Source organism: Capra hircus, chromosome 20, assembly GCF_001704415.2.
Source record: "Capra hircus breed San Clemente chromosome 20, ASM170441v1, whole genome shotgun sequence".
Taxonomy (NCBI): domain Eukaryota; kingdom Metazoa; phylum Chordata; class Mammalia; order Artiodactyla; family Bovidae; genus Capra; species Capra hircus.
In genome coordinates, this window is record NC_030827.1 from 31366708 (window position 1) to 31379474 (window position 12767).

Sequence of the window (12767 nt, forward strand, 5' to 3'; positions counted from 1 at the left end):
AGGCTAAAACTATCACCAAACGACAGTCCGTCTAATATTCCTCATGAACACTAATTTAGCATCAGTGAGCTTTGTGTTGATATTTCTAATTTTTGAATGAGGAAACCAGAGGCTTATGGGGTAAAATGACTTCCCCAAAGGCACATGGTAAGTGGCAGGGATAAGCCTTAGCCCCAGGTCTCCAGGTCTCCCATCAGCCCCAGCAGTGGACCCTAGAAGGTATGCACCTACCTGGAGGTGGGCAGAGGAGGAGGAATGCAGGGAAAGATCTGTGCAGGAGCTCCAAAAGGGCCAGGGATGCCTGCGGACAGTTTTACCTCGCTCTAGAATGAAGACATGTTGCTCCTGGGCTTGGTGGCCCTGATCCTGGCAAAAACCATTTTCATAAATTAGAAAGTGCCTCAACCTGATTTTATTGAGTTAAGCACAGTGAAGGAAATTTTACTGAGTTAAGGCAGTGAAGGACATTGCACACTGTTCATGGCCTTGATTTTGCAAAATCCCCCTCACTAGTGTCTTCTTTTCAACTTAAAGACAGATTTTGTCCAAAAATACAGGCTTTTTCCCACTCAATTCCATCATGCTTTTTAATATGATAATATGATAAAATGGGTAATCCTGAGGAAAATGATTCCTAAATAGCTTAGTCTGTTCCACCGGCTTTAATAAAATACCACAGACTGAGGGACTTATAGTCAGCAAACATTTATTTCTCACAGTTCTGGAGGCGGGGAAGTCCAGGATGGTGGTGTGGCAGATACAGTGTCTCGGTGGGTGGGCTGTCTTCTGAGCTGAAGACTGCTGACTCCTGCCTCTCCGTGTCCTCACGTGGTAGAGAGGACTGGGAGCTCTCTGGACCCACTGTTACAGGGCAGGAATCCCAAAGACACCACCTACTAATATCATCCTCTTTGGGGATTAAGATTTCAACATACGAGGTGTTTTTTATGTAAGTCGCTCAGTCGTGTCCAACTCTTTGTCACCCCAGACTGTAGCCCGCCAGGCTCCTCTGTCCATGGGATTCTCCAGGCAGAAATACTGGAGTGGGTTCCCATTCCCTTCTCCACAGGATCTTCCCAACCCAGGGATCGAACCCAAGTCGGGAGACACAAACATTCAGACCATAGCACTAAATACTCTTTTTTGATCCCATAGTCCTATCATCCAAGCATCTTCAAGTTTCAGGTTCTAAAAACTTCAAAATTTTTACATTAAAATTTTAATGTAAATACAATATTAATTAATGTACTGTAAATTAAAAATTAAATGTAATGTAATTTACATTACATTAAATCTCAGTTCAGTTCAGTCACACAGTCATGTCTGACTCGCTGTGACCCCATGAACTGCAGCATGCCAGGCCTTCCTGTCCATCACCAACTCCTGGAGTTTACTCAAACTCATGTCCATTGAGTCGGTGATGCCATCCAACCATCTCATCCTCTGTCGTCCCCTTCTCCTCCTGCCCTCAATCTTTCCCAACTTCAGGTCTTTTCCAGTGAGTCAGTTCTTCACATCAGGTGGCCAAAGTAGTGGAGTTTCAGCTTCAGCATCAGTCCTTCCAATGAATACTCAGGACTGATTTCCTTTTGGATTGACTGGTTTGATCTCCTTGTAGTCCAAGGGACTCGCAAGAGTCTTCTCCAACACCATAGTTCAAAAGCATCAATTCTTTGGCACTCAGCTTTCTTTATAGTCCAACTCTCACATCCATACATGACCACTGGCAAAACCATAGCTTTGACTAAGATGGACCTTTGTTGGCAAAGTAACGTGTGTTTTTTAATATGCTGTCTAGGTTACATTAAATTAAAAAAAATAATAATAACTTGAGAGCAAATTAAAAGTCAATTAATTGATCTAATTAATCATAACAGGGAATAATACTATTAATAAATAATGAACAACATTAATGAAAAGCTAAAATGAAAACATTGGTGTCTAATCCTCTCAGTCAAACTTGAACTATTTTCAGTTTTGTTTCCCTTCCAGTCCAGGTCCAGAATTCTACATACTTTTTTGTAGCTATAAAGACAGTAAGTTTTATGCTATATTTTAAAATTTTTATTTTACTGCAGTGCAAATAAATGAAACTTTCTGTAATGGAAAACAGCTTCCTAAAGAAATTCCATTCGACAGAGTATCATATGTACTTATTAAAACACTACTGTGTCACCAATACTGCACTATGAGTAGATCACCTATGTTAACCCTCTAAGGTCTTTTTAGATTACATTTTTATTAAAGCAGTTCAAGCGTGTAGTAAAAAATTTAAAAAAGTGCAGCAGAATTTATCATGAACAATAACATCCTCTTTGTCCTCCCTCTTCCCAGACCTGCTTCTTTGATGCAACTTCTTTTAAACTGTTTTTTTTTAAATTTATATTTATTTATTTTCATTGGAGGCTATTTACTTTACAATATTGTATTGGTTTTGCCATACATCAACATGAATCTGCCGCGGGTATACATGTGTTCCCCATCCTGAACCCCCCTCCTTCCTCCCTCCCCATACCATCCCTCTGGGTCGTCCCAGTGCAACAGCCCCGAGCATCCTGTATCCTCCATCGAACCTGGACTGGCGATTCATTTCTTATATGATACTATCCATGTTTCAATGCCATTCTCCCAAATCATCCCACCCTCTCCCTCTCCCATAGAGTCCAAAAGACTGTTCTATATATCTGTGTCTCTTTTGCTCTGTGTCTCTTTTCGCATACAAGGTTATCGTTCAGTTCAGTTCAGTCGCTCAGTCGTGTCCGACTATTTGCGACCCCATGAGTCGCAGCACGCCAGGCCTCCCTGTCCATCACCAACTCCCGGAGTTCACTCAGACTCACGTCCATCGAGTCCATGATGCCATCCAGCCATCTCATCCTCTGTCATCCCCTTCTTCTCCTGCCCCCAATCCCTCCCAGCATCAGAATCTTTTCCAATGAGTCAACTCTTCACGAGGTGGCCAAAGTACTGGACTTTCAGCTTTAGCATCATTCCTTCCAAGGAAATCCCAGCGCTGATCTCCTTCAGAATGGACTAGCTGGATCTCCTTGCAGTCCAAGGGACTCTCAAGAGTCTTCTCCAACACCACAGTTCAAAAGCATCAATTCTTTAGCGCTCAGCCTTCTTCACAGTCCAACTCTCTCATCCATACATGACCACAGGAAAAACCATAGCCTTGACTAGATGGATCTTAGTCGGCAAAGTAATGTCTCTGCTCTTGAATATGCTATCTAGATTGGTCATAACTTTTCTTCCAAGGAGTAAGCGTCTTTTAATTTCATGGCTGCAGTCACCATCTGCAGTGATTTTTGAGCCCCCAAAATAAAGTCTGACACTGTTTGCACTGTTTCCCCATCTATTTCCCATGAAGTGATGGGACCAGATGCCATGATCTTCGTTTTCTGAATGTTGAGCTTTAAACCAACTTTTTCACTCTCCTCTTTCACTTTCATCAAGAGGCTTTTGAGTTCCTCTTCACTTTCTGCCATAAGGGTGGTGTCATCTGCATATCTGAGGTGTTTGATATTTCTCCTGGCAATCTTGATTCCAGCTTGTGTTTCTTCCAGTCCAGCGTTTCTCATGATGTACTCTGCATAGAAGTTAAATAAGCAGGGTGACAATATACAGTCTTGATGCAATCCTTTTCCTATTTGGAACCAGTCTGTTGTTCCATGTCCAGTTCTAACTGTGGCTTCCTGACCTGCATACAGATTTCTCAAGAGGCAGGTCAGGTGGTCTGGTACTCCCATCTCTCTCAGAATTTTCCACAGTTTATTGTGATCCACACAGTCAAAGGCTTTGACATAGTCAATAAAGCAGAAATAGATGTTTTTCTGGAACTCTCTTGCTTTTTCCATGATCTAGCAGATGTTGGCAATTTGATCTCTGGTTCCTCTGCCTTTTCTAAAACCAGCTTGAACATCTCGAAGTTCACAGTTGATGTATTGCTGAAGCCTGGCTTGGAGAATTTTGAGCATTACTTTACTAGAGTGTGAGATGAGTGCAATTGTCGGGTAGTTTGAGCATTCTTTGGCATTGCCTTTCATTGGGATTGGAATGAACACTGACCTTTTCCAGTCCTGTGGCCACTGCTGAGTTTTGCAAATTTGCTGGCATATTGAGTGCAGCACTTTCACAGCATCATCTTTCAGGATTTGAAACAGCTCAACTGGAATTCCATCACCTCCACTAGCTTTGTTAGTAGTGATGCTTTCTAAGGCCCACTTGACTTCACATTCCAGGATGTCTGGCTCTAGATGAATGATCACACCATCGTGATTATCCAGGACATGAAGATCTTTTTTGTACAGTTCTTCTGTGTATTCTTGCCACCTCTTCTTAATATCTTCTGCTTCTGTCCATACCATTTCTGTCCTTTATTGAGCCCATCTTTGCATGAAATGTTCCCTTGGTATCTCTAACTTTCTTGAAGAGATCTGTAGTCTTTCCCATTCTGTTGTTTTCCTCTATTTCTTTGCATTGATCGCGGGAGAAGGCTTTCTTATCTCTTCTTGCTATTCTTTGGAACTCTATGTTCAGATGCTTATATCTTTCCTTTTCTCCTTTGCTTTTCACTTCTCTTCTTTTCACAGCTATTTGTAAGGCCTCCCCAGACAGCCATTTTGCTTTTCTGCATTTCTTTTCCATGGGGATGGTCTTGATCCCTGTCTCCTGTACAATGTCACGAACCTCCATCCATAGTTCATCAGGCACTCTATCTATCAGATCTAGGCCCTTAAATCAATTTCTCATTTCCACTGTATTATCATAAGGGATTTGATTTAGGTCATACCTGAATGGTCTAGCAGTTTTCCCTACCTTCTTCAATTTAAGTCTGAATTTGGGAATAAGGAGTTCATCATCTGAGCCACAGTCAGCTCCCGGTCTTGTTTTTGTTGACTGTATAGAGCTTCTCCATCTTTGGCTGCAAAGAATATAATCAATCTGATTTCGGTGTTGACCATCTGCTGATGTCCATGTGTAGAGTCTTCTCTTGTGTTGTTGGAAGAGGGTGTTTGCTATGACCAGTGCATTTTCTTGGCAAAACTCTATTAGTCTTTGCCCTGCTTCATTCCGCATTCCAAGGACAAATGTGCCTGTTACTCCAGGTGTTTCTTGACTTCCTACTTTTGCATTCCAGTCCCCTATAATGAAAAGGACATCTTTTTTGGGTGTTAGTTCTACAAGGTCTTGTAGGTCTTCATAAAACCGTTCAACTTCAGCTTCTTCAGCATTACTGGTTGGGGCATAGACTTGGATTACTGTGATATTGAATGGTTTGCCTTGGAAAGGAACAGAGATCATTCTGTCTGTTTTGAGATTGCATCCAAGTACTGCATTTCGGACTCTTTTCTTGACCACGATGGCTACTCCATTTCTTCTGAGGGATTCCTGCCCACAGTAGTAGATATAATGGTCATCTGAGTTAAATTCACCCATTCCAGTCCATTTTAGTTCACTGATTCCTAGAATGTCGACGTTCACTCTTGCCATCTCTTGTTTGACCACTTCCAATTTGCCTTGATTCATGTACCTGACATTCCAGGTTCCTATGCAATATTGCTCTTTACAGCATTGGACTTTGTTTCTATCACCAGTCACATCCACAGCTGGGTATTGTTTTTGCTTTGACTCCATCCCTTCTTTCTTTCTGGAATTATTTTTCCACTGATCTCCAGTAGCATATTGGACACCTACTGACCTAGGGAGTTCTTCATTCAGTATCTTATCATTTTGCCTTTTCATACTGTTCATGGGGTTCTCAAGGCAAGAATACTGAAGTGGTTTGCCATTCCCTTCTCCAGTGCACCACATTCTGTCCGACCTCTCCACCATGACCCACCCGCCTTGGGTTGCCCCGCAGGCATGGCTTGGTTTCATTGAGTTAGACAAGGCTGTGGTCCTAGTGTGATTAGATTGACTAGTTTTCTGTGAGTATGGTTTCAGTGTGTCTGCCCTCTGATGCCCTCTTGCAACACCTACCATCTTAGTTGGGTTTCTCTTCCCTTGGTCATGGTGTATCTCTTCACGGCTGCTCCAGCAAAGCGCAGCTGCTTCTCCTTACCTTAAGGGTATCTCCTCACCGCCGCCCTTTCTGACCTTCAACGTGGGATAGCTCCTCTAGGCCCTCCTGCGCCAGCGCAGCCACTGCTCCTTGGAGGTGGGTTGATCTTCCCGGCTGCCGCCCCTGGCCTCAGACGCGGGGTCGTTATCGTTACCATCTTTCTAAATTCCATATATATATTCATTAGTATACTGTATTGGTGTTTTCTTTCTGGCTTACTTCACTCTGTATGATAGGCTCCAGTTTCATCCACCTCATTAGAACTGATTCAAATGTATTCTTTTTAATGGCTGAGTAATACTCCATTGTATATATGTACCACAGCTTTCTTATCCATTCGTCTGCTGATGGATATCTAGGTTACTTCCATGACCTGGCTATTACAAACAGTGCTGCGATGAACATTGGGGTACATGTGTCTCTTTCAATTCTGGTTTCCTCAGCGTGTATGCCCAGCAGTGGGATTGCTGGGTCATAAGGCAGTTCTATTTCTAGTTTTTTAAGGAATCTCCACACTGTACTCCATAGTGGCTGTACTAGTTTGCATTCCCACCAACAGTACTGGCACAAAGACAGAAATATAGATCAATGGAACAAAATAGAAAGCCCAGAGATAAATCCACGCACCTATGGACACCTTATCTTTGACAAAGGAAGCAAGAATATGCAATGGAGGAAAGACAATCTCTTTAACAAGTGGTGCTGGGAAAACTGGTTAACCACTTGTAAAAGAATGAAACTAGAACACTTTCTTACACCATACACAAAAATAAAGTCAAAATGGATTAAAGATCTAAGCCTAAGACCAGAAACTATAAAACTCCTAAAGGAGAACATAGGCAAAACACTCTCCGACATAAATCACAGCAGGATCCTCTATGACCCACCTCCCAGAATATTGGAAATAAAAACAAAAATAAACAAATGGGACCTAATTAAAATTAAAAGCTTCTGCACAACAAAGGAAATTATAAGCAAGGTGAAAAGACAGCCTTCAGAATGGGAGAAAATAATAGCAAATGAAGCAACTGGCAAACAGCTAATCTCAAAAATATACAAGCAACACCTGCAGCTCAATTCCAGAAAAATAAAGGACCCAATCAAAAAATGAGCCAAAGGACTAAATAGACATTTCTCCAAAGAAGACATACAGATGGCTAACAAGCACATGAAAAGATGCTCAACATCACTCATTATCAGAGAAATGCAAATCAAGACCACAATGAGGTACCATTTCATGCCAGTCAGAATGGCTGCAATCCAAAAGTCTACAAGCAATAAATGCTGGGGAGGGTGTGGAGAAAAGGGAACCCTCTTACACTGATGGTGAGACTGCAAACTAGTACAGCCACTATGGAGAACAGTGTGGAGATTTCTTTTAAACTTTTCAAGTTTTGTTCTTCTGGTGGTGTATGGGAGGAAAACCTTTTCTTCCACCTTCTTATTTTTCCTGACTGTGTCTGGAAATTCAACTGACAAACACAGATTAAAGGGAGAAAAGCCTATACCTTTATTTAATATATATTTTGTGTGACATGGGAACCTTCAAAAGGAAATAAAAAAACCCAAAAAAGCAAACCTGAGTAGTTTTATGCCGAGTTTGATGGCAAATGGGTAGTCATTCATTGGAATAAATGTGATAGATCAAAGAACATGAATGCAGTGTAGCCAACTTGGGGAAAGTTAGCAAAACCTGTTTGTTGAGAGTGAGTGAAGTCGCTTAGTCATGTCCGACTCTTTGTGACCACATGGACTGTAGCCTACCAGGCTCTTCTGTCCATGGGATTTTCCAGACAAGGGTACTGGAGTGAGTTGTCATTTCCTTCTCCAGGGGGTCTTCCCAACCCAGGGGTCAAACCCGGGTCTCCCGCATTGGAGGCAGACGCTTTCCGATCTGAGCCACCAGGAAGACCTGTTTGTTACGTCCCTTTACCTTCAGAGATAAGGCTGCTCATCTCTTGCCCATATAGGGAGGACTTTATGACCTGTTTCAGGGAGGAAAGATGGGGGAAGGTCAGAAAGATCATGTCTCTGCTATTTTCTTGAAGTCCTTCAGCTTAAAATATTTAATATTTAAGGTGCCATGTTTTGAGGTAGTGTGTTCTGAACCCCATCAGCGGTTACTTCCATAATTCCAAGTGAAAGCTTAAAATATTACTTATATATCAATTTTAGGCAGTTTCTATTGTTTCCTCATTGCATCCTATTTCCCTTTCTTTCTCCCTCCTCATCTTGATAGTTTTATCACTGTGATTTTTCCTTATCTTTATAGTTTAAATAGTATACCCACCTTCCTTCATTAGTCCATTAATTCTAGAATTTCAGTCTCCTCTTTACGTAAAATGTAAATACCCTATTCTTTTCTTTTTCTCCTATCCTTCCATCTTGTGCCACATCACCTATATTTTTATATTTAATGTTACTATAACTCTGTACTGAAATAATAATCATCTTTCATACTTTAAGGAAGAGTCTCTCAACCCTAGCACTACTGACATCTTTGGCTGCTAATTCTTTACTGTGTGACTCTCCCATACTTTATAGATGAATTATCAGTATCTCTGACCTCTGTAGTGGATACTACATGACATTCAAAGCTGTCTCCAGATATTGCCAAATATGTTCTAGGAGAGGAGAGTAAATTTACTCTCAACTCCAGTTGGGAATCACTAGCCTAGAATCTAAGATAGGTTCTAAAATTGAAAACTCTGTAGCTGGAAATTTTCTAAAATGACCCCCATAATTCCCTGCCCTGGTATACACACACCTTCCAAACAGTAATCTAGGTGTTACACTTTTTAAGGTAGCAAATCAGTTGATTGTAAGATAGGGAGATTATCTGGTGGGAATGACTTAATCACAGGAGTCCTGTAAGAATGAGTCTAGAGGTCACAGACAGGGTTGCTGCTAAGTCACTTCAGTCATGTCTGACTCTGTGTGACCCCATAGATGGCAGCCCACCAGGTTCCCCCATCCCTGGGACTCTCCAGGCAAGAACACTGGAGTGGGTTGCCATTTCCTTCTCTAAGAGACAGGGTAGTCAGTTTCAAAACATGAGAAGGATTCAATATGCCATGATTGGCTTTAAAGACAGGAGAAAGCCCAAGTCCCAAGGAATGTGGGTGGCCTGCAGTTACTAAAAGGGGGCCCCAGCTGACAGATAGCAAAGAAATAGAGACCTCAGTCCTATAACTACAGAAGCTTCTCTGGTGACTCAGATGGTAAAGAATCCTCCTGCAATGCAGGAGATCCAGGTTCAATGCCAGGGTCGAGAAGATCCCCTGGGGAAGAGAATGGCAACCCATCCTGGCCTGGGAAACCCCATGGAGAGGAGCCTTACTGAGCCCACGTGACAGTCCATGGGGTTACAAGAGTCGGACATGACTTGGTGACTGAACCATCACTACCACCACCCTCCAGGAGCCTCATTCAGCCAGGAGCAAGAATGAGCTTGCAGCAGATTCTCCCACAGAGCCTCCAGAGGGAATGCAATCCAGTCCGTATCTTGATTTCAGCCTTCTGCGACCCTAAGCAGAGAACCCAGTCACACCACCCGTCTGGACTTCAGGTTTACAGACTGTGAGCTACTAAATGGGTATGGCTTAAGTGGGCTTCCCTGGTAACTCAGCTGGTAAAGAATCCGCCTGCAATGCAGGAGACCCCAGTTCAATTCCTGGGTTGGAAGACCCCCTGGAGAAGGGATAGTATACCCCCTCCACTATTCTTGCTTGGAGAATCCCATAAACAGAGGAGCGTGGCAGGCTACAGTCTGTAGTGTTGCAAAGAGTCCGACACGACTGAGCTACTTTCACTTCACTTCTTTTAAGTGGTTAAGTTCATAGGACTTTCTTAATGCAACAATAAGAAGCTAGCACAATGAATGAGTGGCTCTTTTACCCTCCTGACTACGTAAGTATTGTTTGCTTGCCAGGTCAAGCTGTGTGCTAGAGTTTAATATCCTTCTCAGAAAATGAACCCTGCCTAATTCACTATTCAGGCAACTTGAGCCTGATAAAACACAACTACTTTCTACATTATTTGTGTACTTTAGATATTTGACTTCTTTCTCAGGTTCAGCCAGGCCTCCCTGTGAGCTCTGGATTTTTATAATATCCATGAACAAATAGAACTCTGACACATTTCATAATTTATATAACCGATCTGATGCTCTTTTGACAATTGTAGCAATTTTCTTCTTCTTCTTTTTTTTTATTTTTGTAAAATCAGGTTTTCCCTGTCGTAAATGCAAGAGAATTCCAAGTTCATCCTAGTCTCTCCCCAATACTATGACTATGCTCTATCTTTTAATTCACAACAGATAATTGGATCAATTGACATATTGTAGTCTCTCCATCTTGTTGCTATTCTACTACTGCAGAAACTACCAGAACAATAAACATCCCCTTCCTTCATTCAGGGCTCAGCACATAGTAGGCACTCAATAAATATATACTAAAAAAACATATGTAGGCAACTGACCTCTTGTTTGGCTAATTCAGTGAAAATAAGATGCCACGACAGTCCTGCATTCCTGTAATGACCAGCCTCTACTGAAGAGTGAGAGGGATACTAAGGGTTACATGCTGCAAGGTCGTAGCCTGGGAGATAACAATAACTAAACCCAGTGTGCTGGGCTCCATTGTTCTCAAGATTTTCTACAGAATTTGTAGAATTTTCAGAATTTGTATGTCTTTTACCCCTTCTCTATAGCTCTGACATCAGCCTGTCCATAAAATGAACTTTATCTCCATTTCTGTTTATCTTTCTCCCGGGTAATAATTATCTGTATCAGTGAATTACAGAACCTTCTCTGCAGAAAGAAGTAGGGCAGAAGAAACGGCTTCTGATTTTGCTGAACCCAGACCACACTGAAGGCAAACTGTACAATAACCAGGTTTAGGAGGAAGTGGGGAATTTGGGGATTATAAAAGGTGAAGAAAAGAGGTGACTTCCTATTTGAGGCTCAGCTTTCAGAGATACTCTGGCCTCACCAAAATGGCTAAAATTAAAATGAAGAAGATGCAAAATGTTGGGACTCATGTGTGCTCGTGGGGATGTAAATTAATAACATCACTTTGGAAAACTGTTGAAAGGTTGTTGTTGAATTATGATGCCGGGATTCTTGGCCCCAGAGGAGAAGAATTCAATCCGAGGCCAGAGACAAGGCTTGATCACTCAGAGCTTTTGTGTAATAAAGCTTTATTAAAGTATAAAGGAGATAGAGAAAGCTTCTGACATAGGCATCAGAAGGGGGCAGAAAAAGTACCCCCCTGCTAGTCTTCAGCTGGATGTTACATAGTCACCAGCAGTTTGTTAATGAAAGAAAGGAATGTCTTAAAACTCAGAATGGCACCAGGCCCCTCACCCATAAGATGCATTTTGTGATAATCTTGGCACCAAATGGTTCATCTTGGGCCAGAAGATGATTAACTTGAATCTTGAAGAAGGGCAGATCACCATACAAATAGTTTCATTTACATAGATTAGAGGAACAATATCTGAGTATAACATACTGGTTTGTCAAGTAGGTTCTGAGCCAAAAGGTAGAACCGACTTGAGACAGAGTTTGGGTAAATGTATAGTACTGACCCAGGTCAGTAGGTGCCCAATATGCTACTGGAGATGAGTGGAAAAATAACTCCAGAAAGAAAGAAGGGATGGAGACAAAGCAAAAACAATACCCAGCTGTGGATGTGACTGGTGATAGAAGCAAGATCCGATGATGTAAAGAGCAATATTGCATAGGAACCTGGAATGTCAGGTCCATGAATCAAGGCAAATTGGAAGTGGTCAAACAAGAGATGGCAAGAGTGAACGTCGACATTCTAGGAATCAGTGAACTAAAATGGACTGGAATGGGTGAATTTAACTCAGATGACCATTATATCTACTACTGTGGGCAGGAATCCCTCAGAAGAAATGGAGTAGCCATCGTGGTCAAGAAAAGAGTCCGAAATGCAGTACTTGGATGCAATCTCAAAACAGACGGAATGATCTCTGTTCCTTTCCAAGGCAAACCATTCAATATCACAGTAATCCAAGTCTATGCCCCAACCAGTAACGCTGAAGAAGCTGAAGTTGAACGGCTTTATGAAGACCTACAAGACCTTTTAGCACTAACACCCAAAAAAGATGTCCTTTTCATTATAGGGGACTGGAATGCAAAAGTAGGAAGTCAAGAAACTCCTGGAGTAACAGGCACATTTGGCCTTGGAATGCAGAATGAAGCAGGGCAAAGACTAACAGAGTTTTGCCAAGACAATGCACTGGTCATAGCAAACACCCTCTTCCAACAACACAAGAGAAGACTCTACACATGGACATCACCAGATGGTCAACACCGAAATCAGACTGATTATATTCTTTGCAGCCAAAGATGGAGAAGCTCTATACAGTCAACAAAAACAAGACCGGGAGCTGACTGTGGCTCAGATGATGAACTCCTTATTCCCAAATTCAGACTCAAATTGAAGAAAGTAGGGAAAACCACTAGACCATTCAGGTATGACCTAAATCAAATCCCTTATGATAATACAGTGGAAGTGAGAAATAGATTTAAGGGCCTAGATCTGATAGATGGAGTGCCTGATGAACTATGGATGGAGGTCATGACATTGTACAGGAGAAAGGGATCAAGACCATCCCCATGGAAAAGAAATGCAAAAAAAGTAAAATGGCTGTCTGGGGAGGCCTTACAAATAGC